The 15,177-nt window shown below is 43.3% G+C and overlaps 1 pseudogene; it reads right to left on the reverse strand.

The window, feature by feature from the left end:
• Positions 1-1,241: 1,241 nt before the first annotated feature.
• Positions 1,242-1,360, reverse strand: LOC134984547 (5S ribosomal RNA; annotated as a pseudogene).
• Positions 1,361-15,177: the final 13,817 nt, after the last annotated feature.

Below are 15,177 nucleotides of genomic sequence, written 5' to 3' on the forward strand. Positions count from 1 at the left end.
TGTGGGCTCCCACTCCAATTTCCCTTGAGAGTCCTTACCCTCACTAATCCCCTCTGAACCTACCAGTTGCTTCCCCTTCCAACCACTCCTCCTTTTTAAGTTTTTCACCACCTGCTGTGTGAGTCCCATCCAACTACTCCATTCCTTGACTCATTGGTGTAGCAACCCCCTTCTCCCCCCACACCCCACTGCTACACTGCAGTTAAGCTGTGAGACTTGCTGCTAGCAGTACTCACTACTCAGCACACACTCACATCATGATTACACAGCTGTGCCAGAGATACTGTCTCACTGACAACCAGGATGAGACACTCCCAGAAAGGCATGTATGTATGAGTACGGAGAGAGTGGGCGCAGTGGGGCTGCATGACTGACAGCCAGGACGAGACACTCCCAGAAAGGCATGTATGTATGAGTACGGAGAGAGTGGGCGCAGTGGGGCTGCATGACTGACAGCTGAGCCTGTCACGTCAGTGAGATGACAAAATGCAAGATATAATTACCTAGCTAAATCAGGCGCTAATGCAATATTACATGTATTAAATGAGCACCAAATATATTGATTATTAGATAGCAGCTCTTATGCGGCAACTGGATGCCTCAGACGATATAGATTGTATCTCACAAAGTAGACGTGATTCCGCACCAGTTTTCTGAAGGTACAGAAAAAATAGTGATAACAATAATGATAGAGTACCAGAATAACATATGATATGTACGAATGATTCGTATTTTGATTGATAAGTCTGGTGGTTCACCCAGAGTCAGAAACAACTGGGAAGAAAAGGATTTACAGAAGACTCTTGTGTGGGTGCACTCTTGTTTATATTTGTTAGTATGAAGATATTAAAACATAACTTTTATTAACTCATTACTCTAAGAAAAAAAATCCACACTTATATAGTCCACCACAATTATTAAACTTAAGGAAATGTAGACATTTTTTAGAAAATTGGAAATGTTCTGGTTAGTCTATATTAGTAGACTTCAGGAGGGATGTAGACACTCTGGCTCTACATCCTAATCCTATCCCACCAGCACAAGCTCAGCTTGTATTAATAAGACCTCCAAGGGTCATTGAACTGAATTATAGTCAAAAATGTAGATCCTGATTAGTATTGACCAATTTTGGATCTATAATGAATAAAGGGAAACGGTACACAGATCAGAAGAATAAGCAAAAGAAATGATTCAGGGAGAATGTGGTGATCCTTCTGTTGGCTAAGAGTCGAGGAGGTCACGAATTACAACACCGGGTATTCTCTGGGGGTCACCCTCACAGATACTGACCCAGCCCACCACCGTTTTGCTTCCAAGATCGGACGAGATCAGGCTTTATCGGTGGGGTATGGTAGTAATTTATGCTTTCATTAAGGCCCATAGATTGTTTAAGTTTCAATAGAGACATAAAAGAGCGCTGATGGTATATAAATAAAAATATTTCTAATATTTATTACAGTTCAACACAATAAAAACAGTTATGCCAATAATAACCAGATAAAATGTAGCCACAATATTTCTGATTGTATATAAACTGTACACAGATTCAGCTGTAATCACTCACATTAGATCGATTGTATTTAAATGCAGCTGAATCAGCTGATATGTGCAGTACTGCGGTCCATTAATTAACATATTAGAGTGTAGGAGGACTCCAATTTATGTATATACCAGAGGGATCCCACGGTATGAAAGTGGATAATTTAAGTAGTTCAATATCCTCACTTATAGGTCAGTGTTCTCACCCAATGTTGGTAATCTCCGCTGGTTCCCGTCAATAGCAAAGTGCAGTGTGAGCTACAAACGGCTGCAGGTATCCTTCACAGATGGACCAGAGGGAGATGCCGCGAGCTCCGATGATCAGTCTGCAGACAGGGGGCCCCGGCACAGCAGAGGGCAGTAGCGTTCCGTCCCGTGTGACAGCAGTGAGGATCAATGAATTTGTTTATAGCAGGGTTAAACGAAGTGGATGAATCTCCTTCAATGGACCGGCAGTAGCTACAACCCTCAATGCGTTTCTCCGCCACAGGCAAACGGCGGTTTCCTCAGGAGATATGAATACCCAATGAAGAAGTAAATGGGTATTTAAACCATTTGTATCCAATTGGCTTTTGAGTGGTGATATGCACACCTGAGTGAATGCTCGGTGTTGCTTAATTTGTATAGAGTTGATCCACATGATGTAATTAATACAGGGGCTCTTTTGTTAAAAAGAAAAAGGAACTATACAGATACAGGTTGAGTATCCCATATCCAAAATGCTTGGGACCAGAAGTATTTTGGATATCGGATTTTTCCGTATTTTGGAATAATTGCATACCATAATAAGATATCATGGCGATGGGACCTAAATCTAAGCACAGAATGCATTTATGTCACATATACACCTTATACACACAGCCTGAAGGTAATTGTAGCCAATATTTTTAATAACTTTATTAAACAAAGTGTGTCTACATTCACACAATTCATTTATGTTTCATATACACCTTATACAAACAGCCTACAGGTCATTTAATACAATAATTATAATAACTTTGTGTATTAAACAAAGTTTGTGTACATTGAGACATCAAAAAACAAAGCTTTCACTATCTCACTCTCACTCAAAAAAGTCCGTATTTCGGAATATTTGGATATGGGATACTCAACCTGTAATATCAAGCTTAAACAATAAAATTAGTACTTATAGTAAATAGTGGTGGGAAAACAAAGAACACACTAATCCCCATATATATGTATATACAGATAGAATTTCTAATGGACACACAGATACCTAATATGTTGCTTTATTACTTTGACATTAAATACGTCTTGCTTTATAGAGATTTATAGAGATTATTTTTTATATATAGTTTGAATATTTATCATCCTCTCTATTCCTTTGAAGGGGTTTCGTGTTTCAAGTTATTCCCACCACTTTCTGAAAACATATATTCAATATAAAAAGGAATCTCTGAGTATAACCATTAATTTAATTAGAAAGCTCCAAGAAACAAGTATTTCAAAAGAGCTCATAATAACTAGACAGCTAAAATAGCTCAGTGAGTAAGTGACTGAGCTACAGTGAGAGATGTCATTGGTTCAAATCCAACCTAGACTCAATTACTTTATATAGAATTGTTCATATGTTTTAATGTTTACAGCCATTTAGAACAGTTGAAGGGCACCCCAATGGTTGTTATTGGAGAATACATTTATATTATAGGTTTAATCTATTAGGTACGTATATTGAGAAGAGGCAACAAATAAATCACAAGTTGTGGCAAGATTAAGGTGGAGGAAATACCTACAGCTGTATAAACTATTTATAACCCACCCAAAGCATATCGGACCAAACCACTGTATTCATAATAGTAGGAGAGAAAATATTCAAATAGATGTTCCTAATGTATACAGATAATAATTAAACAGAAAAATCTTTTCTGAATCATCAGTCATTGTGACAGAGACCATCTGAGTAAGCCATGTGCATCGTCATATTCAGTGTAAATTGGTGAATATATATATATATATATATCTATTGTTGCTCATATCACACTAGACAAAGAATAATCCAGAGATAGATACAAAGTACCATGTGTATAATATACTCCGTAGATATCTCAAAGGATATATATGTATATATAGACTAAGTTTCTTAACAGAAGGATAAGAAAACAGCAATGGAAAAAGAGGGGGAGGAAAGAAGAAAAATAGGAAGCTATAGGATAAAATAGAATAACATACAGATATTGATTCATATATTATTCAGCTCAATGTTTTCGTTGAGACCTAGAGGGAACAAAGTATCTATCATACAAATCCAGTATGCTTCCCTCTTACAGAGGAGGTTATATCTATCCCCACCTCGGAATGTCTGTTTTATATGTTCAACTCCCTGTATGGACAGAACCCCACAATCACCTCCATGGAGTGAGAAAACATGTCTAGGTACACAGTGTTTAGTTGACTTTTTAAGAATGAATCTTCTATGTTCTAAAAACCTAGAGAGCGTATTGTTCTACCGACATATTGGCAACCGCAAATGCAGGAGATTACATAAACCACAAATGTTGTCTGGCAGTTTATATTGCCCACTATATCGAAGTATTCTTTAGTTCTATATGATAAGAATTATGATCGTCAGTGAGGTGGATGGGGCATCCCATTCCCAGCAGGTACAGCACACTATTTGTAAGAGCCGGAGCGGTGCAGGGCTACTGGCTGACAGCCTAGCATCTCGGTGCAGCGGCAGAAGTCTGTAAATGATGGGAAATAACATCTGGCCCATGGCTACTGTGAGGAAATGAGAGGTCTGTGACAATATAGCTATGCCTCATTTCTTATGTCAGATATGTACTTTTTATCCCCATATCCCTATACATTTATCTGTTTCCTCATTCTCCATAACATGTCCATTACTGCTCACCCAATATTGTGTTTAAATCAACCTTAATATTGTTAATATATGCAATTGTGTTACGTTATCTGTTACCCTTTGGAGCAATGCATTCATGTTAGACCTAGTTTTCTATTGTTTACTACCACCACAGTGGACACTCAAAGGGTGAGTCATATAAGGTACCATTGTCCCTTTTTGTTTACTCCCTATTGTCCAACAGTGAGCTGACCAGACATGGGTAACTACCTGGCTCTCTTCCTTTGATGGTAAAACTAGTTATCATCAGGTATAGACCATCAATGATTCCTGATCATCAATGGTTGATAGCCAATCCTAGACCAGAACCTGAGAGACCACAGCCACCACAAGATCCACAATGTGTACCTAGAAGCTGCCACATCTGGCACTTTATTACCCGCCATCAGATCTACCTTCTCCTAGAGAGCCACCTCTCCACATCTAAGCTGGAACTCTGCAGGTTTCCTTCACCACCAGCTTTGATCTCCTTTGCATCAGCATCACGGCCAGCCACACACAGGTCAATGGCATCAGCATTATGATAACATTTTTTTTTTATATTCAAGATTTTTTATTGAGGTTTTCAATTTTGCTTTAACATTTCACACATACAACACACAAACATTATCCACACCCAACATGTGTGGAGACAGCAGTACATGTATGCAGTCTATAATACATTTAGTAAACATTATTACTCATATAACATATAGTCACATAGCAACGGTGTCTTAGTTCAACACATCCGAAGCATAACAGTTCCCTTAAACTCATAAGCATAGCAGAATTGTCACATTATGTTACATATATCATAGCAAGGCAAGACAAGACCGGCCGCGGGGGTGCCCCCCTCACACAACATCCCATACTGACACACGAGGAAGAATACGGGTTTAGTTATATCTCTCTTTGTAATATTTAGAGTCCATCTATCTACCCCATATTGTGGACCATTTCCTCTCCACCTTCCTAGCCAGAAACACAAATTTTTCATGCGCAATTGTTTTGTTGACCAGGGATATCCACGCCCTAGATGTCGGGGCCTCACTGGCCAGCCATAGCCGGCAAATACAGACCCTAGTTAAAGCGCATAGGTTAATAACATATCGCCTACTAGGTGGGTCTAAGGCTTCCTCGTCCACAATCAGCAGTGTACAAAGCGCAGGAGTACATACGAAGGAGGGAATACCTGTGTCACATAAGATCTGTATAACCGCCGTCCAAAACACAGACACGCCAGGACACACCCACAGTAAATGCCAGAAATCTGCATCCACAACTCCACATCTAGGGCATTGCGAGTTGTGAGCACCCCCGATATGTGCTAATCTCACCGGGGTCATATACACCCTGTGTAGAATGTATAGTTGTATTTGCTGGTATCTAACAGAGGAAGTAGAGATCCGATGGGCTCCTATAGCAGTATTCCATGCATCATCCGATAGCGTACCCACATCTGATTCCCATCTACCAACCCGAAGAGCCGTGAGAGGGTCACCGTGGTGCATTTGCAGGATACGACCATATATCCTAGAGACTAAGTGTCCCGAGTCTAGCGTTTGCAACATTGTTTTAACCGGGGAGTCAGCTAAGACTGGAGGGCCATTTGGGAACTGGGCTGCCAGTGCATGTCTCAACCGTAGGAATTGAAAAAAGAACCTTGATGGAATGTTGTGTGCGTGTTGAAGTTGTTGGAAAGAGTTAAGAATCCCATCACTATATACATGGCCCAAAGATGATACTCCCCATCTTCCCCAAACCTCTCGGACCTGAAGATGACACAGTTCCGGTAACCCATATATGTTATCCAAAGGGTTGTTAGGGTCAACGCCATGGCCACGCATCACCGAGTGCACCATTTTCCACACCAGGAGGGGACCGAGATCATTAACCCATTCCCAGACATGTATCAGTTGCGCCGCGTAGTAGTAGAAACGGAAATTGGGGAGGGCCAGACCCTCCATTTCACGTGTTCTGGTCATGGTATCTAGTTTTAAGCGTGCTCGTTTACTGGCCCACACCAGGGAGGAAAGCAACCCGTCTATTTGTTTAAAAATCTTCTGTGGAATATAGACAGGTGATTGCTGCAGGACATAGAGAAGCTTGGACTGGAAGAACATTTTAACCATATTAACCCTCCCCCTGACTGTTAAGGGCAACTTACCCCACGTCTGCACCCGGCCGCAGAGATACACTATTTGGGGAGTGATATTAAGAGAAGAGAATTTTTGAGAGTTATTAGACACCCAAATACCCAAATATTTGAATGATTCCACCCACTTCAATGGAAGAACCACCAACGGGGAGGCAGGGACTTCGCCCTTAAGTGGGATAATAGAGGATTTCTCCCAGTTTATCAGTAAACCAGAGTATCGCCCGAACCCATCAATAATTTCCAAGATCCTAGGTATAGACTCAGCATAGCGATCCACAAACATCAGGATGTCATCAGCATATAGGGCCACTCTGTCTTCCCGAGCACCCACTTTAAGTCCATAAATACCCGCATCTGTTCTCAGAAGACATGCCAGGGGTTCAATGGCCATAGCAAACAGAGTAGGGGACAAGGGGCAACCCTGTCGCGTGCCTCTAGATAAGGGAAAGGAGTGAGATACGAAACCATTGACCGCCACCCTTGCCGAGGGAGAGGAGTACATCAGTCGAACATATTTAATACATTTCGGGCCGATACCAAATCTACGCATAACTTCCCATAAATATTCCCACTCCACAGAGTCAAAAGCCTTAGCGGCATCTAACGAAACGACAATGGAGGAGGAAGGGTCCGCCCGGGGGATTTGTAGGTGGGTAAACAGACGTCTAAGATTAATGGAGGTCGATTTATTAGGCATAAATCCCGTCTGATCTGGGTGTATAATGTGGGAAATAACTGTATTTAATCTACCAGCCAATCTCTTAGCCAAAATTTTAATGTCAGTGGGTAGGAGGGATATAGGACGGTAAGACTCCACTTTCTTAGGATCCTTGTCAGGTTTAGGGAGAACCACAATCACTGCCTCCGTCTATGGCGGAGGCCATAGACGGGGGAAGAGACTCCTGTGTAAAAATCTGGCCATATAACTCAAGTAAGCGGGGGACAAAAAAATCCAAGTTATGCTTATAGACCTCGGAGGGTATTCCATCCAAACCCGGGGCTTTACCACTAGGAGAGGCCTCAATCGCTGCTCTAACTTCATCAGGGGAAATAGGCGCCTCCAAAAGGTCACAAGCCTCCCCGGACAAGGTGGGGAAGCAGACACCGTCCAAATAACCATTTAATTGTGATGAGGTACAGTCCAATTAAGATTCATATAAGCGACTATAGAAGGATACAAATTCAGCCGTCATCAGTGGAGTCTGGGTCAGGTGAACACCTTCAGCGCTCACAATCTCTACCACCACACTAGTAGGTCTGTCTCCCCGAGCCAGAGAGGCCAGGTATGTCCCCGGCCTGTCCCCCGTAGCGTAAAAGGTATGGGATGAGAAAAGGAGTCTATGCTGAGTCTTTTCCATTAGGTAGTCTCTCCATTCCCTCTGAGCCGACAACCAGGCTGACTTGGAACTGATCAAAGAATCCTGCAAATATTGTAGTTCTGCAGCGGCACTCCGGGCCTCCAACTCAGCCTCCCTTCTCCTATAGAAGGATTTTAACTCAGACACCCGTTTAATCAAACTCCCCCGTATAAAGGCCTTAAATGTGTCCCATAAGTTAGAGATAGACTGGTCGGTACTGTTCAGCTCGAAGTACTCCCGCCATGCGGCCACCATTTCAGATCCGTCTCCCATGTGAACGAACCAGAATGGGTTAAATTTCCACACAGCTTGGCCTCTATCGCAATTAAAGTCTAAATTAAAGGTCAAGGGGGAGTGGTCTGATATACCTCTAGTCTCATATCTAATGTTACCGACGCGGGGAACCATGTCACTCGAGAGGAGGGCCAGGTCAATCCTAGAGAACGAAGAATGGGAGTGTGAGAAACACGAGTATTGTTTAAGAGAAGGATGTCTCAGTCTTCACGGATCGACCAGGCCCAACCCCGACACCACATTTGCAAACCCAGATCTTCCAGGACCTGCAGCAGACGGAGACATGGAGAGCCTATCCATTACCACGTCTAGCACATTATTGAAGTCCCCCAAGCAAATAACAGACACCCCAGGGGATAAGGCCATGAACCCAGCAACCCTCTTAAGTACATCGGGAGAGTATGGAGGGGGCACATAGACTGCTAGCAGGAGGACAGGAACATAAAATAACCTACATTTCAAAAACACATATCTCCCCCAGGGATCCGTTTGTATAGATTCCATTACAAAAGGGACGGTCCGCTTAATAAGGACTGAAACTCCGCGTGAGGCGGACGTGTGCATAGAGTGGTATGCCCAACACACCCAGGGTCTCTTCAGAGAGAGAATCTTACTACCCACCAAGTGTGTTTCCATAAGACAGACAATATCAGCGGCATAGTGTTTGAGCTGTCGGAGCACAAGAGACCTCTTAACTTTATCATTGAGCCCTCTCACATTCCACGATACCACCTTAATCCCCGTCATAGTACAACAAAGGTATGATCAGTGCATCGCCCAGCGGCCGGTCAGCCCAGTCACATACAGATTCAGTAAGCAGACACCATTGCTTATATTGCACAGTAATAAACCATGTACTTTCACTACATACATTTCCGCTCAAAAAATAAATATAACCCAACACCCTCCCCTTCCCCCCTCCCTGTATACCACCCCCAACATGCAGCATACCTGGATCCCAAAACTGAGTGTACATACCTAAAAATACCTCAGAGAGTGCCCACGTGTCCTATACAGGGTTATTCTACTACACAAATCCGCTGCTAGCTCCTTGTGCTGACCCTTTACATATTTGTAGATATTAATGTCTCCTCTTAGTTGCTGCGTACTCCAGAGACTCTAACCCTTTATTCAATTTAGTAGCCCGCCTTTGAACCCTTTCTAGTTCTCATATCTTTTTTATAATATGGTGCCAAAAATTTAACACAATATTGTGTTTTTCCCCAAAATGCATAATTTTGCATTTTTCTACATTGAACCTCATTCCCCATTTAGACGCCCAGGCTTCAAGTTTAAATAAGTCATTTTGTAGAGACTCCACATCGCTATCTGAATTAATTACCTTACACAGCTTAGAATCATCCACAAAGATTGACACTGTGCTTTCCAGGACTATTCCTAGATTGTTGCTAAATATATTGAACAGTAGCGGGCCAAGTATGGACCCTTGTGGTATTCCGCTAACTACTGGTGCCCAGCTGTAGAACATCCCATTTACCATTACTCGTACTCTGTTATCCAGCCAATTACCTAGCCATGTACAAATAGTATATCCTAGACTAAGTTCCCTTAATTTGATGATCAGTCTCCTGTGAGGAACTGTTTTGAAGGCTTTTGCAAAATCTAAATACACCACCTCCACTGCTTTTCCCTGATCAAGATTCTCGCTCACTTCCTCGTAGAAGCTAATTGTTAGTTTGACATGATCTGTCCCTTACAAATCCATGCTGACTTTTGCTAATAATCTTATTAACCTGCAGATAATCCTCTATGCTATCCCTCAAAATACCTTCCAATAATTTGCCCACTATAGAGGTTAAGCTAACTGGTCTATAATTACCAGGATTATTTTAAGTTCCCATTTTAAATAAAGGCACTACCTCCGCTATGCGCCAATCCTTAGGTACCTTGCCTGATCTGATTGAACTGTGGAAAATCAAGTATTGGGATCTTTATTTTGCTTAGTCTCTCCAGGACTACAAGTATCCAGCCAAGAGTCATTACCTTCACTATCTTTATGCACTACTTTCTCTGACTGATCCTCCCTGGTGAATACTGAGGAAAAAAATTGTTCAGTATTTCCGCTTTTATTTTATCATTGTTTATCAAAGCTCCCAATTCATCTTTTAATGGGCCTACGTTCTCCTTTAACTTTTTACTGTTTATGTATTTATAAAACTTTTTAGGATTGTTTTTACTCTCTATAGCGATTTGCTTTTTATTTACAATTTTGCTGCAATTATTACTTTTTTGCATTTTTTATTGCATTCCTCGTAATGCTGGAATGACTCCTCCCCTCCATTAGATTTAAATGTTTTGAAAGCACGCCTCTTTTTAGCCATTGCTTCTTTGACCCCCTTATTAAGCCACATTGGTTTGTTTTTAGTACTCCTGCGTTTACTGCTCATGGGAATGAATTTGTGAATATGCTCATGGGAATGAATTTGTGAATATTGCTATCAAGCAACCCTTTTAAAGCTACCCACATTACCGTTGTGTCTTTACCATGAAACAAAACTTCCCAATCAATCTCGTTTAGTGCCTGTCTAAAATATCCCTCCAAATTCCCAACCCAGTCATGAGAGTCGTCCTACCATGTTTCCGTAATACCTATAATATCATACTGAGACTTTGATACAAGCCATTCCAATTCCCCCATTTTACCCGATAGGCTTCTTGCATTCACAAGCATACATCTTAGCTTGGCCTCTCCATTGTCCGTTTGTTTTAGTGGTATCTTATCTATACTTACTAGTGATGAGCACCGGAAATTTTTCGGGTTTTGTGTTCGGTTCCGCGGCCGTGTTTTGGGTTCGAACGCGTTTTGGCAAAACCTCACCGATTTTTTTTTGTCGGATTCGGGTGTGTTTTGGATTCGGGTGTTTTTTTCAAAAAACCCTAAAAAACAGCTTAAATCATAGAATTTGGGGGTCATTTTGATCCCAAAGTATTATTAACCTCAATAACCAAAATTTCCACTCATTTTCAGTCTATTCTGAACACCTCACACCTCAAAATATTATTTTTAGTCCTAAAATTTGCACCGAGGTCGCTGGATGACTAAGCTCAGCGACCCAAGTGGCCGACACAAACACCTGGCCCTTCTAGGAGTGGCACTGCAGTGTCACGCAGGATGGCCCTTCCAAAAAACACTCCCCAAACAGCACATGACGCAAAGAAAAAAAGAGGCGCAATGAGGTAGCTGTGTGACTAAGCTCAGCGACCCAAGTGGCCGACACAAATACCTGGCCCATCTAGGAGTGGCACTGCAGTGTCACGCAGGATGGCCCTTCCAAAAAACACTCCCCAAACAGCACATGACGCAAAGAAAAAAAGAGGCGCAATGAGGTAGCTGTGTGACTAAGATAAGCGACCCTAGTGGCCGACACAAACACCTGGCCCATCTAGGAGTGTCACTGCAGTGTCACGCAGGATGGCCCTTCCAAAAAACACTCCCCAAACAGCACATGACGCAAAGAAAAAAAGAGTCGCAATGAGGTAGCTGTGTGACTAAGATAAGCGACCCTAGTGGCCGACACAAACACCTGGCCCTTCCAAAAAACACTCCCCAAACAGCACATGACGCAAAGAAAAATGAAAGAAAAAAGAGGTGCAAGATGGAATTGTCCTTGGGCCCTCCCACCCACCCACCCTTATGTTGTATAAACAGGACATGCACACTTTAACCAACCCATCATTTCAGTGACAGGGTCTGCCACACGACTGTGACTGAAATGACGGGTTGGTTTGGACCCCCACCAAAAAAGAAGCAATTAATCTCTCCTTGCACAAACTGGCTCTACAGAGGCAAGATGTCCACCTCATCATCATCCTCCGATATATCACCGTGTACATCCCCCTCCTCACAGATTATCAATTCGTCCCCACTGGAATCCACCATCTCAGCTCCCTGTGTACTTTGTGGAGGCAATTGCTGCTGGTCAATGTCTCCACGGAGGAATTGATTTATAATTCATTTTAATGAACATCATCTTCTCCACATTTTCTGGATGTAACCTCGTATGCCGATTGCTGACAAGGTGAGCGGCGGCACTAAACACTCTTTCGGAGTACACACTTGTGGGAGGGCAACTTAGGTAGAATAAAGCCAGTTTGTGCAAGGGCCTCCAAATTGCCCCTTTTTCCTGCCAGTATAAGTACGGACTGTCTGACGTGCCTACTTGGATGCGGTCACTCATATAATCCTCCACCATTCTTTCAATGGGGAGAGAATCATATGCAGTGACAGTAGACGACATGTCCGTAATCGTTGTCAGGTCCTTCAGTCCGGACCAGATGTCAGCATCAGCAGTCGCTCCAGACTGCCCTGCATCACCGCCAGCGGGTGGGCTCGGAATTCTGAGCCTTTTCCTCGCACCCCCAGTTGCGGGAGAATGTGAAGGAGGAGATGTTGACAGGTCGCGTTCCGCTTGACTTGACAATTTTCTCACCAGCAGGTCTTTGAACCCCAGCAGACTTGTGTCTGCCGGAAAGAGAGATCCAAGGTAGGTTTTAAATCTAGGATCGAGCACGGTGGCCAAAATGTAGTGCTCTGATTTCAACAGATTGACCACCCGTGAATCCTTGTTAAGCGAATTAAGGGCTCCATCCACAAGTCCCACATGCCTAGCGGAATCGCTCTGTGTTAGCTCCTCCTTCAATGTCTCCAGCTTCTTCTGCAAAAGCCTGATGAGGGGAATGACCTGACTCAGGCTGGCAGTGTCTGAACTGACTTCACGTGTGGCAAGTTCAAAAGGTTGCAGAACCTTGCACAACGTTGAAATCATTCTCCACTGCGCTTGAGACAGGTGCATTCCACCTCCTATATCGTGCTCAGTTATATAGGCTTGAATGGCCTTTTGCTGCTCCTCCAACCTCTGAAGCATTTAGAGGGTTGAATTCCACCTCGTTACCACCTCCTGCTTCAGATGATGGCAGGGCAGGTTCAGGCGTTTTTGGTGGTGCTCCAGTCTTCTGTACGCCGAAAGTGTCCCGCAATTCTTCTGGCCACCGACAGCATCTCTTGCACGCCCCTGTCGTTTTTTAAATAATTCTGCACCACCAAATTCAAGGTATGTGCAAAACATGGGACGTGCTGCAATTTGCCCAGCTTTAATGCACACACAATATTGCTGGCGTTGTCCGATGCCACAAATCCACAGGAGAGTCCAATTGGGGTAAGCCATTCCGCGATGATCTTCCTCAGTTGCCATAAGAGGTTTTCAGCTGTATTCTGGAAAGCGGTGATACAAAGCGTAGCCTGCCTAGGAAAGAGTTGGCGTTTGCGAGATGCTGCTACTGGTGCCGACGCTGCTGTTCTTGCGGCGGGAGTCCATACATCTACCCAGTGGGCTGTCACAGTCATATAGTCCTGAGCCTGCCCTGCTCCACTTGTCCACATGTCCATGGTTAAGTGGACATTGGGTACAACTGCATTTTTTAGGACACTGGTGACTCTTTTTCTGAGGTCTGTGTACATTTTCGGTATCGCCTGCCTAGAGAAATGGAACCTAGATGGTATTTGGTACCGGGGACACAGTACCTCCAACAAGTCTCTAGTTGGCTCTGCAGTAATGATGGATACCGGAACCACGTTTCTCACCACCCAGGATGCCAAGGCCTCAGTTATCCGCTTTGCAGCAGGATGACTGCTCTGATATTTCATCTTCCTCGCAAAGGACTGTTGGACAGTCAATTGCTTGGTGGAAGTAGTAAAAGTGGTCTTACGATTTCCCCTATGACCATCGACTCCCAGCAGCAACAACAGCGCCAGCAGCAGTAGGCGTTACACGCAAGGATGCATCGGAGGAATCCCAGGCAGGAGAGGACTCGTCAGAATTGCCAGTGACATGGCCTGCAGGACTATTGGCATTCCTGGGGAAGAAGGATATTGACACTGAGGGAGTTGGTGGGGTGGTTTGCGTGAGCTTGGTTACAAGAGGAAGGGATTTACTGGTCAGTGGACTGCTTCCGCTGTCGCCAAAAGTTTTTGAACTTGTCACTGACTTATTATGAATGCGCTGCAGGTGACGTATAAGGGAGGATGTTCCGAGGTGGTTAACATCCTTACCCCTACTTATTACAGCTTGACAAAGGCAACACACGGCTTGACACCTGTTGTCCGCATTTCTGTTGAACCCATTTCTCTGTATTTTCTTCACACGATTGCATCTAGGAATATAGATAACTCAGCTCACTTAGATATGAGATTATCTCATACAGAGTGATGTACAATTTAGCTGGACATATTTCTAGTCTGCAGCGATAGCTGAAGTTATCTTTTGGTAATCCCCACTCCCTGATTGCCACTCGTGACATATTGCTCCTCACAGATTAGTTTATATATGGGGACTCTTCACTTTTCTTCTCGGGCAGGCATAGATACTTATGAGAGGACGGTGGTGGGGGAAATCCTACCTCACTATTGCTTTCATGTCCTCTAACGCTCATACACGTGGCCACTGTTATTGGTCCTTGTATATGACCGTTAGCCGGAGGTCACTGGTCAATGCTAAAATGGTTATTAGTACGGTAATGTTTATCATATTGTACGACCTGTTGTTTACTTTTTTCTTTTCTAATGCTTCTCCCCCCCTTATATTGTCTCTATCCTCCCCCCTCTCACCTACCCCCCTCCCAGGATGTGACTGTCATTATCTGGATAAAGCTGATAGTGGTTGGTGCATATGTTTAATCTTTGACACGACAACATGCCTGACTTAGTAGTGGGAACTTGGAATGTAGGGGGATTTAACTCCCCAGCGAAGAAACGGAAAATAATCCTTTATCTCAACAAACAACGGATAGATCTGGCTTTCCTGCAGGAAACGCACCTCACACAGGAGGAGACGGTGAAGTTGAACACCTTAAACTGGCAGGTACTGGGTTTTAGCTCATATAATTCTAAAGCTAGGGGTGTTGTCTTATTGGTAAAGTCATATTCTCACGGAGGTGGTTTCCACTTTAAC

Source organism: Pseudophryne corroboree, assembly GCF_028390025.1.
Source record: "Pseudophryne corroboree isolate aPseCor3 chromosome 3 unlocalized genomic scaffold, aPseCor3.hap2 SUPER_3_unloc_60, whole genome shotgun sequence".
NCBI lineage: Eukaryota > Metazoa > Chordata > Amphibia > Anura > Myobatrachidae > Pseudophryne > Pseudophryne corroboree.